The 9,695-nt window shown below is 34.3% G+C and overlaps 1 protein-coding gene across 3 annotated transcripts in view; it reads right to left on the bottom strand.

The window, feature by feature from the left end:
• The window catches only part of LOC118744498, a 34,494-nt gene that overhangs the window by 3,080 nt on the left and 21,719 nt on the right, over nt 1-9,695 (bottom strand). For 2 of the 3 annotated variants that reach the window (XM_036477542.1, XM_036477544.1), the window contains one exon: nt 7,596-7,639. The exons of the other annotated variant lie outside the window; for it this stretch is intronic. The gene's annotated coding sequence lies outside the window, so the exon portion shown is untranslated. The remainder of the gene's footprint in view (nt 1-7,595; nt 7,640-9,695) is intronic. 3 annotated transcript variants of the gene reach the window in all.

The following is a 9,695-nucleotide window of genomic DNA, read 5'->3' as shown; positions in this document are numbered from 1 at the left end:
GTGTGTATATACGTATGTAAGTAGGGATGCATACACTAGTGCGGACAAATTGCATGACAAAAATTTGTTAAGTTTAATTTGCATGTTAGTGGGTGTGTTAACTGAATACGTACTTATATAAATATTTTACTGCACACATACATACTTGTACATACATAGATAGCTGCATAGCTTGTATTTGCTGCTCCCGCAAGATTTTCCTACACTTTCAACTTTTTTCTCAAAAGCAATCGTTTAAAGTTTTTTTTTGTAATAAATAAATTGTATTAATTTATCTAAATGTAAGAAGTTAATCAATCGATCTCTATGAGTGTTGTTTTTTTTTTGGGTTCTTATTTAATTTTTATTTTTTATATCCTTCTAAATAAATAAACATTTTCTCTGATTTGCTTCTTGTGTAATTTGCGCGCTTTCTCTTTCTTGCTTAAGCGCTTCTGCTGTGGTGTGTGTTTGCTCACTGTTTGCCAGCTGCTGCTGCTGCACGCCTGTAATTAGTTAATGATTTGGTTTTGTTTTTCTTCTAGTATTACATATGTATGTACGTATTTAAATAATTATTTTTAATGCTTAATAATTTCTTATATTTGTTTACTTGTTGTTGCTTTATATTTGCTTTTAATTTCATTTCTTATTTAAATAATTCTTTTACATATTTTTGTTTTCCTCTTATTTCTCTTTTGGTTTTTTGTTTTGTTGTTTGTCGGCTAGTGTTTGTTGTTTTGTTGAAGTTGGTTTTTCCTTTGTTTTTTATTATCATTTCGTTTATTGATTTAATTTTATTTTAATCTTTAAAATTAGATAGTATATCTACATAAATTTCAAATTTATTAAATATATTAATATTTTCGTTTCTCTTCAATTTAAACTATTTTCTTTATTTAGCTTTTTTGCTTCTCATTTTGTGTGTAAGAGAGAGTGTGTGTGTGTGTGTGTGTGTGTGTCTATGTTTATATCCTGTTTCTTCAGATTTCCACTTTGGTTTTTTAGTACATATTTGGGTTTTATTTATTTCAAAATGTTTAACTAATTATTGAATTAAACATACTTTTTTAAGTAGGTGTGTGTGTGTGTTTGTTTATATAAATAGTATATACATATGTATATAGCCGGTATGCGTGTATATAGTGGTAAACACACATACTTAGAATATGTATTTAAATCTAACGCATCTTTTCTATACGATTATGAAATTGTGGTAAGAATATTTGGTTTAAAAATTTTCAACTTCACTCTAAACAAATTTGCACAAATTGCACCAACGATTTCCCGCCATTTTCCAAATTATTTAGTTTGGTTAGTTCCTTTTCTTTGGTTTTGGTTTTTGTGTATAATTCGTATATGTATTGCCTGTTAATCATATATGTAGATCAGCCGTGTTTATGAGTGTACGACAGTGTTAAATAACAATTATTTTCAAGTGAATTAGGTGAGTGTTTACGAGTACTAAGTAGTAGTAAATACTTATGTATTTCAATCGAAATGCGTGAATTGTGTGATTGTGTGTAAAGGCGTGTTTAGTAGCTTAAACGCTTATACAAAGTTTATCGTTAGTAATTGTTTTAACGTACATATACATATGTAGGTTATTCATTATAATCATTATCTATTATTTTACTCAAGCCCAAGACGCATATCCTTTATTTACTAGCTTGCGTTCCGCACATACATATGTAGATACATGTATACTAAAGAAATCTTAAGATTTAAGTTGTATATATATATATATGTATGTATGTACGTAGTTGAACACATTTTTTATGCTGTTTCACAATTCCGATAGGGTCAAATATTTGTATTTGTGTATATGTGTAGGTATGCATATTTATGTTAGTGGAAACGGGCGGAAAACAAGTGTGGGCGAATTTAGATGAAAGTTTTATAAAAAAAAATCAACAACTAATCTAACGAATTTAAAGTTATTTGTTTCTTAGAGTCAACCTAGAAATAAGTATAAATAATACAATGTTGCGAAGAATTTACACGAACTGAGATAAAGTCGTATTATATAAGAGAGAAAACACAGATGATGTGAAAAAGGTGTTTCCATAAAAAAAAAATAAAATAAATATAATGAAATAATTCTGGCAGCTAGCGTTCTCCTTTTAACTTTACGGTAATAACTAGGTTCATATACATGTAAATAGAAATGAAATAAAAAGAAAACATCGGGTCGGAAATGCAAACTGTCTGAAGTAAGAAGTACTTCATTTAATTTTTATTAAATCAACATTCTGTACAACAAAAATTCGAGAAACACTTTATGGACACTGTATGTAGAAATACTAAGCTTAAGCAAAATAAAAAAAAAAAGCCTTTTTTGTTAAAGGACGAATATTCAGAAGAAATACATGTTATGCGAAAAGTATATAAACACTTTTAAGTGTAAGATTTATAAAATTATTAGTAATGATAATACGTACACGACGTAAATATATCCACATCCATAAAGTTTAAAATATTTTTGTAAATAATTTTAAAATCTACAAAGCTAGAAAACCTGTGAATATTTATTTATCACACAACTGTTTACAAATCACTGAAGTTCTTAAAAATATTAATGAAACTTTTAAGAAATTTACATTTTGCACTTATTTTTAACATGAATTTGCACAAAGAAGTGGAATTGGAAAAAGTTCTTTATAACACATTACAATTTCACAGAAAATACGTATATAGTAAAATCCATGTTAACGACCGGAAACAAAACTATTGGTATGAATATTTTTTTGTACTTTGAGCCTGTGCCAATTGATAGAAAAGAGAAAATTTTGACGGATCAAACTAAAAATTTGACATTTCTCATGGTGAATACGAACGTCAAAATTTTACCCTAGCTGATGGGGCTGGGTAAAATTTCAACAGATTCTAAATATGTATACACATAACATTGTTTGGCGGTTATAAAGATTACAAATCAAAATGGTGCATTGCGCAATAAATTGAAGCAAATTAAAAAGGCAAATCTTTGGCTTAAATACAAAATGTGCGATAAATATACTTAATATTTGTAGTAACAAAATATCTATTTGCCAATTCCAAGTATAATTGTAATATCATTTCTAGGCGGGAATGCATGTGGAGCTTATGTATAATTTAGTAATTTACTGTAAGTCACTAAATAGCCATAAAGTAAACACTAAAACAAAAATTATAAAAATGCGTGTAATATACTATATTAAAATATTACCAATATGTGTATATACTAGGTATGTAGGTATGTATTTGCAAGTGAATATATGAATACATACATAGAAATATATAAAATCATAAATTCTTTGGTAAAAACAAAGTCATGGACGTTTTTTGTTCGAAAGCAATAAATAAAGTATTTTTTTGCACATATCGAGAGATTATATTCAATAATACCCTCTTTCCGGACTTCTCACAAAAATGGATTTCTGATAGAAAAATCCATCTAAGACTTAACTGTCATCGGTGATATTAGTAGTTGCGTTCCAGCTGCTCACGATATTCATGATATTCACGATTTGCGGGTTTTTTTGCAGGAAAGCGTTCCAGGTACCAAAAAACCTGCACGTCAAACCGCTTTTGTGAGATTAATTTACACTCTCTCTCAGTCATAAGTTGCAGGTTTTAGTCCGAAGTTTTAGTCTTCCTGCAAGTTCGTGAAAAGAGTCAAACGATAGGCAGGGTTGCATTTGTAAAGAAAAACAGAAAGAAAAAACATTAAGCGCCACGGAGATAATCAAATAAATACGTCAAGCATTGCATATGTGTGAGGTTGGCTCGTGTCTTGCCCGCAAACGTTCAAATAAACGCGTTGATTCAACAAACAATTTATTTTTCTGTCCGCGCACTTGCTCACCACGACAATCAGATGGCAAGTGCGTTTGTTTATTGTCAAGCATAACGCCTGACGGTTGATAAAGATATTTGATCGTCTCCATGGCGCTTTACATTAAAACAAAATGGAAGTAGTTACAAGAAAAGAGGTTTTTCTCTTTCCAGGTGAGAGTTTTTGTTTCGCTCTCGCTCCTCTCTTTCAAGAGAGTAATTTTGTTATTTGACCGTTTTACAGGTTTTTACGTGAAGTTATCTGGAACGCTACTAATGCTGAACTTTTATAATGCTTGACAGAAGAATTTACTATTAAATTGAGTCAGAATTAATATCAGTGATGACAGGTACGTCCCAGATGGGCTCTAACATCACAAAGTAGATTTTGTGAAAATTGCAGATAGAGTTTATTGCATAAATATAAGCCCTCGATTTGCAGAATACGTGAGGTATTTGAGGACATATCGATTTTTAAACTTGAATTTGTATACTTAATAGGGACATAAATAATGTTACAACATTGAACGCACCCATTCCAATAGAGGAGTTGAACATACCCCGTTATTAATCCATGGCTTATGAAATATAACCTGTAGAGCGTTAGTCTCTGCCGGAAATGCAAAATTACTTCAGCTTTCACCGTGGAGTGGTCAGATAACGTGAACCATATCGCTGAATGTTAGTCTGCGGGTGAATAGGACTGTTGGAGCAGACTGGAGATGTCAAAGACCTCAACCGGGCGTGTCTGACAAGTCATCGAACCTGAATTCAGCGAAATTCGCTCCAAAAACGGGAAATCATGGCCCGAGACGCGAATGTATCGAAAAATCCTACAAGTCCATCTATTAAACAACACCAGGGACGGGGGGCTTTTAACCGTCGTACCGGACATTTTTTTACTGCAGCTTTGAAAAAAAAGAATGGGAAATTAAGCTAGCTCAGAAAAAATCTTGTTTACCGATGAATAAATGTCATCTAAGGAAGTATACGAACTAATTCTGCGGGTTGAAAAGGTCATCCAGCTACAGTCATGGTTTGGCGTGGTGTCTCTTACGATGGGGTCACTGTTTACTAAGAAACTGTTTAAAAAGCTGTTATAAAGCCGCTTAACTATTCTCTGTTCCAAAAGCAGTCATGGACTTTCCAGCAGGAATTTGCGCGATCATAACCCGGCACAAAAATTGTTGCGAGCATTCCTCTAAAGAATGGCCCTCTGTCAGTACTGATTTTAACTCGCTGGATATCAAATTGTGAAGTGTTTTACAGGACATGGTGTTGAACAACAGATACCTCAACATTGATTCCCTTTAGGCAACTTTTATGCGTGCTGTTGTCAAATTTCCAATGAATGAGCTGCGTGCGGCTATTGATGATTGGCAGGCCGACTAAAGGCGTACGTGAAGGTCAAAGGCGGACACTTCGAAGGGATATTTCCTTTTTGTATAACTTATATGTATGTATATAAACTAACATGTAAAAAATATGGTTCAATAACTTTCACTATTTTTACATTGCATAAACTGTGTGTTATTCAGTAAAATCGCCTTAAGTGGCAATAATCCCTTCCAATCCTCTGCCGAAATAGTTTGCATTCCCGGATCGAATGTACCTCGTCCATATACTCTGTCTGTCGTCTGTTTCAGTTTTCATCCTTCCATTTATGATACGAAAAAATTAAAAATTATCTGTAGTATATCAAGCCTTTACCGCCAAAAAGGCCTAAGCGATATATATTTTTTTTTTAAATTTTTATTTTTAATGCAGCAGGGATGGGCAGATTTTTGGCTCTTGAAGCAGTCAAACAGCCAGCAAGTTTTCAGGGTAAAGGGCGTGTTAAAAATACATTAAAAGCATCATATTACTAATGAAAGCCGGAGTACAAGAAATTTTAATACCCTTTTCTTCTCCCTTCATGCTGTACTTGTTGTTACCCCTCATCTAGCACCAAGCCAAGCCGGCTTCTAAGTTCAAAAGTCTCCTGAGAGCCACTTTGCCCCTCTCTGCTCTAGAGGGACATTTCTGCATCAAAAAAAATAAATAATAAATGCCGCTTGCGTCTTTTTGGCGGTTAGGGTTCGATATGTGAGTATCCTCAAATAACTGACGCACCCGGTATGCTGCTGCTTTTGCGTGGATATGTGAAATAAAAGTAGTATAATTTATTTTTTAGCACACTACTGTGTGTATGCGCTTTAAATATAGTTGTTATACTTCTCTTGTTAGTTTGGTTTAGGAAGAATTTGCAATTTCTGCTGTATTGTTGCACAGTTCTTATTGCATTAGATTGAGTTTAGTTTCTATCGATGAGTACTATTTTTAATTGTTCTTTTTAATACATACTTAATGCGCAGCATTGCTTCTTTTTTATATAATTTTTTTTTACTATTATATATACTAATAAATTGATTTTATTTTCTGCGTTTACGGAAATAATTAATGGGCTTATGAATGTGTTTTTTTTTTTTCTTAAAGACATTACATTAAAGTTTAACTAAATGGTTTTTATAAGTTTTTGTTTTGCCTCTTTACTGTTCGTTAGTGGACTAAATTGCGGATTCATGCATGCAACGTTAGAGTATTACTGTTTATGTGAATGAAAATGTGTAAGTATGTCTTTTTTGGGTTAAATGTAGTTTAATATGTTTGTATGTAAGTTTTATGATTTTGAATTAACCTCCTTAATTCGTGTCTATGTAGCACATGCTTTTCTGTATTCAATTTTCTCCTGTATTGAGCATATGTATGTATGTATTTCTAAGTATGTATGTATGTATGTTGTTAAATTAATTGTAACTTTATTTATTTTGTTTGTATGCGTTGTATTTGCGATGAATCCTAGTATTGTTTAGTTTACGTAGTATTTCTGCTATTAAATTTATTTCCTTACTTTGCTTATTAATTTACAAAAATTCTATGCGAGCTGGCGCTCACCCTGCACGCTTTGCAATACATATTTCCTCCTTACCTAAGGCCAGCCTGTTGCCGAGACATTACATCATTAAATTACGCTTTTGCGTGCATTCTATAAGTAGAAATTAAAAAAAAAATATATTTTTTGGTTGCCTGCCGTATAAGCTTCCAATTTTTTTTTATCATTAAACAGAGTTGCATCGTTTTGTGAGTTAATTTCAAAGCGCCTTGTAAACGTTTTGTGTGTATGTGTGTGTGCTTTTTTATAAAAACATAAACTCTTAGAGGTAAGCATACTAGGTACAACTGAAAATGTCAGCTCTAAAACTTTTGTATAGAATGCTTTTTTTTAGAAAACATTAACAAACACTTTTAAAACAGGCAGCGAATTTTGTTCGCTAATCTCTTATATACAACCACGGTGCGCTAGCGCTTCGTAAAAATTATGCAAGCAAGATTTCAGCATGCCAAAAGTTTCATCCGCAAATTTCGAAGTTTAATATTTCGTTAAGTTACAATTGTTAGATTTTTTGTGAGTTCTAGCGATTTGTTAAACTCTTAACCATTTGCATGTATGTATGTATATTCCTACTGCTGCTTTTACAACTATCGTACACATACGTACATATATACATACATGGTAAAATGAGTATTAAAATTTACGTGTACATACATATTTTATTGCAAGACATTTGACGGCAGTACTTTTTTGCTTTTCTTTAACCTTTTGTTTTAGGTTGTTTTCTTTTCTTTGTTTGGGAGCTTCCTAACGTCTTAGATGTCACATTAAATAAGTAAATTAACTACAAATACATACATGTAAACATACATATGTATATACATATGTATGCGTATAATCTAAATTTTTATGCACATAATCTACATACATTTCACGCTTGCGATTTGCCAAGTACAAATTTTGTGTTATAACCTGAAAAAGCGAAAATTTATTAAGAAAAATTATGTACATAAATAAATTAATTTTTTTATAAAATATATTGGCTAAGTAAAGAATTCGGACAAGCATTTTCATTAGAACTTAAGCTAAAGTTTTGACCATTTATCATCTCTGATTTGTCAGCATCTCAATTGGATGAGTAAAATGCTCGAAAGGATATTCAAATATTTTCATGATAAGCGAGGAGTGAAGGGACTCGAATTGGAGCGTGAATTCGTTATTGGATTTGTGGTGAGAGAGAGACTCGCCGAGTACTGGCGTTCACTTCGGTGGACGATATTCTACCCATAATCCGCATCAAAGCGATATTCTTCCCCATCTCGCTCATGTTTGCCCAGACGGACGGAGGAGAGAGAAGTACGAAGCATCCAAGGCCGACACGATATCAAAATCGTGCTTAGCGATTTCAATGCCAAGGTGAAGGGAAAATTCAGCCTTCACGACGAAACGTCCAATAACGGACTGAGGCTGGTCGACTTCGCTGGGGCCCGAAACATGCTCGTATTCAGTACTAGGTTCAAGTATAAAATTATCCATCAAGTTACGTGACTGTTTCCAGTTCGATAAATGAGAACCCAAATCGATCACTTTGTGATGGACGAAAGGCACGCTTTTAGTATTTTAGACGTACGTACACTCTGAGGCTCAAACATCGACTCGGACAATTATCTTGTTGCCGCCGAGATACGCACCCGCCTCTGTGCAGCAAAAAATGTGCGCCCGAAAATGCAAGGAAAGCTTAACGTCGAAAAGTTGCAATCACTCTCACACCCGCTCTCAGAGAGCACGATTCAACCAACCGACATATGCGAGCAGTGGAACCACATTGCCCGCTCGTTAAGTACCATCACCGAAAAAATAGTTGGATTTCAGTGAGTATGAAGAAACTTCAAGAGAAAAAAGATGCCACCTAGAGGGCCAGGGTGCGATCGGGCGCAACGCTTGCTTTGTGGGACCGTTATAGGGACCTGAAGGCTTATTTGCCGAAATACATAAGTAGATAGAGGTCGAAATGCCGGCGGACAAGCAATTTTACCAGAGCGTTAGGCGACTTACGGAAGTTTTCAAGACTAGTAGTGGAGAAGATGAACCCGAGCACCCAGTCGATGACGATAGAGTGGACGATGTTCCACCACCTGACTATGACGAGGTACGAATAGCGATTATGTGGCTGAAAAACAACTAAGTTGCTGGAGTTGATAAGGTGCATGCATCAACTCTTGCAGAATATGGTCAGATGAACGCATGCCCGATGACTGGGATTTAAGTGCGATCTGCCCAATCCACCAGAAAGGTGACTCCGTCATATGCGCCAACTACCGCGAGCCCACCGTCAACGAACTCATTGGCCCTTATAAGTGTGGCTTTAGACCTGGGAAATCCGCCATAGATCAGATATTCATAACACGCTATATCTTGGAAAATACCTGCGAGAGTAGGTTCGAGTTGCCTATATGCTGCGAAGCCTAAATTAGAATAGGGAAGGACCGCTCGGAGCCGTTCACCACCAAACGGGGTTTCAGACAGGGAGACTCTCTTTCATGTGACTTCTTTAATCTGATAATGGATAAGATAATAAGAGCTGTAGAACTGAACCACTCAGGTGCAATTTACTACCAGAGCGTACAATTACTGACGTATGCTGACGATATCGAAATTATCGGTAAAAACCAAGGCTACGTCTGTTCTGCCTTCTCGGAATTAGATAGAGAAACAAAGCGAAAGGGGTATAGTGGTGAACGAGGACAAACTAAGTATCTCCTCTTATCAGACAAACAGTCAGATCATAAGCATTTTGGCATTCGCGTCACTGTTGACAGTTACAAGTTTGAAAAAGTAGAAGACTTGGTTTATTTAGAAATCAGTATTAACACGAATCACAAATTGCAATTGCAAATTGAATTGCAAATATCAGTAGGACCGAATTACTCCTGCACTTTACTATGCACGATTTATAGATTGTTAAAGAATTTCTTACTGGCCATTGTAGAATAGTGAAGAACTTGACTAACCAGGGAGTATTTCGGGT

The sequence above is a fragment of the Rhagoletis pomonella genome, unplaced genomic scaffold, assembly GCF_013731165.1.
Source record: "Rhagoletis pomonella isolate Grant_MI unplaced genomic scaffold, Rhpom_1.0 Rhpom_scaffold_00008, whole genome shotgun sequence".
NCBI classification, from domain to species: domain Eukaryota; kingdom Metazoa; phylum Arthropoda; class Insecta; order Diptera; family Tephritidae; genus Rhagoletis; species Rhagoletis pomonella.
This window is presented reverse-complemented; position numbering and strand designations above follow the sequence as displayed.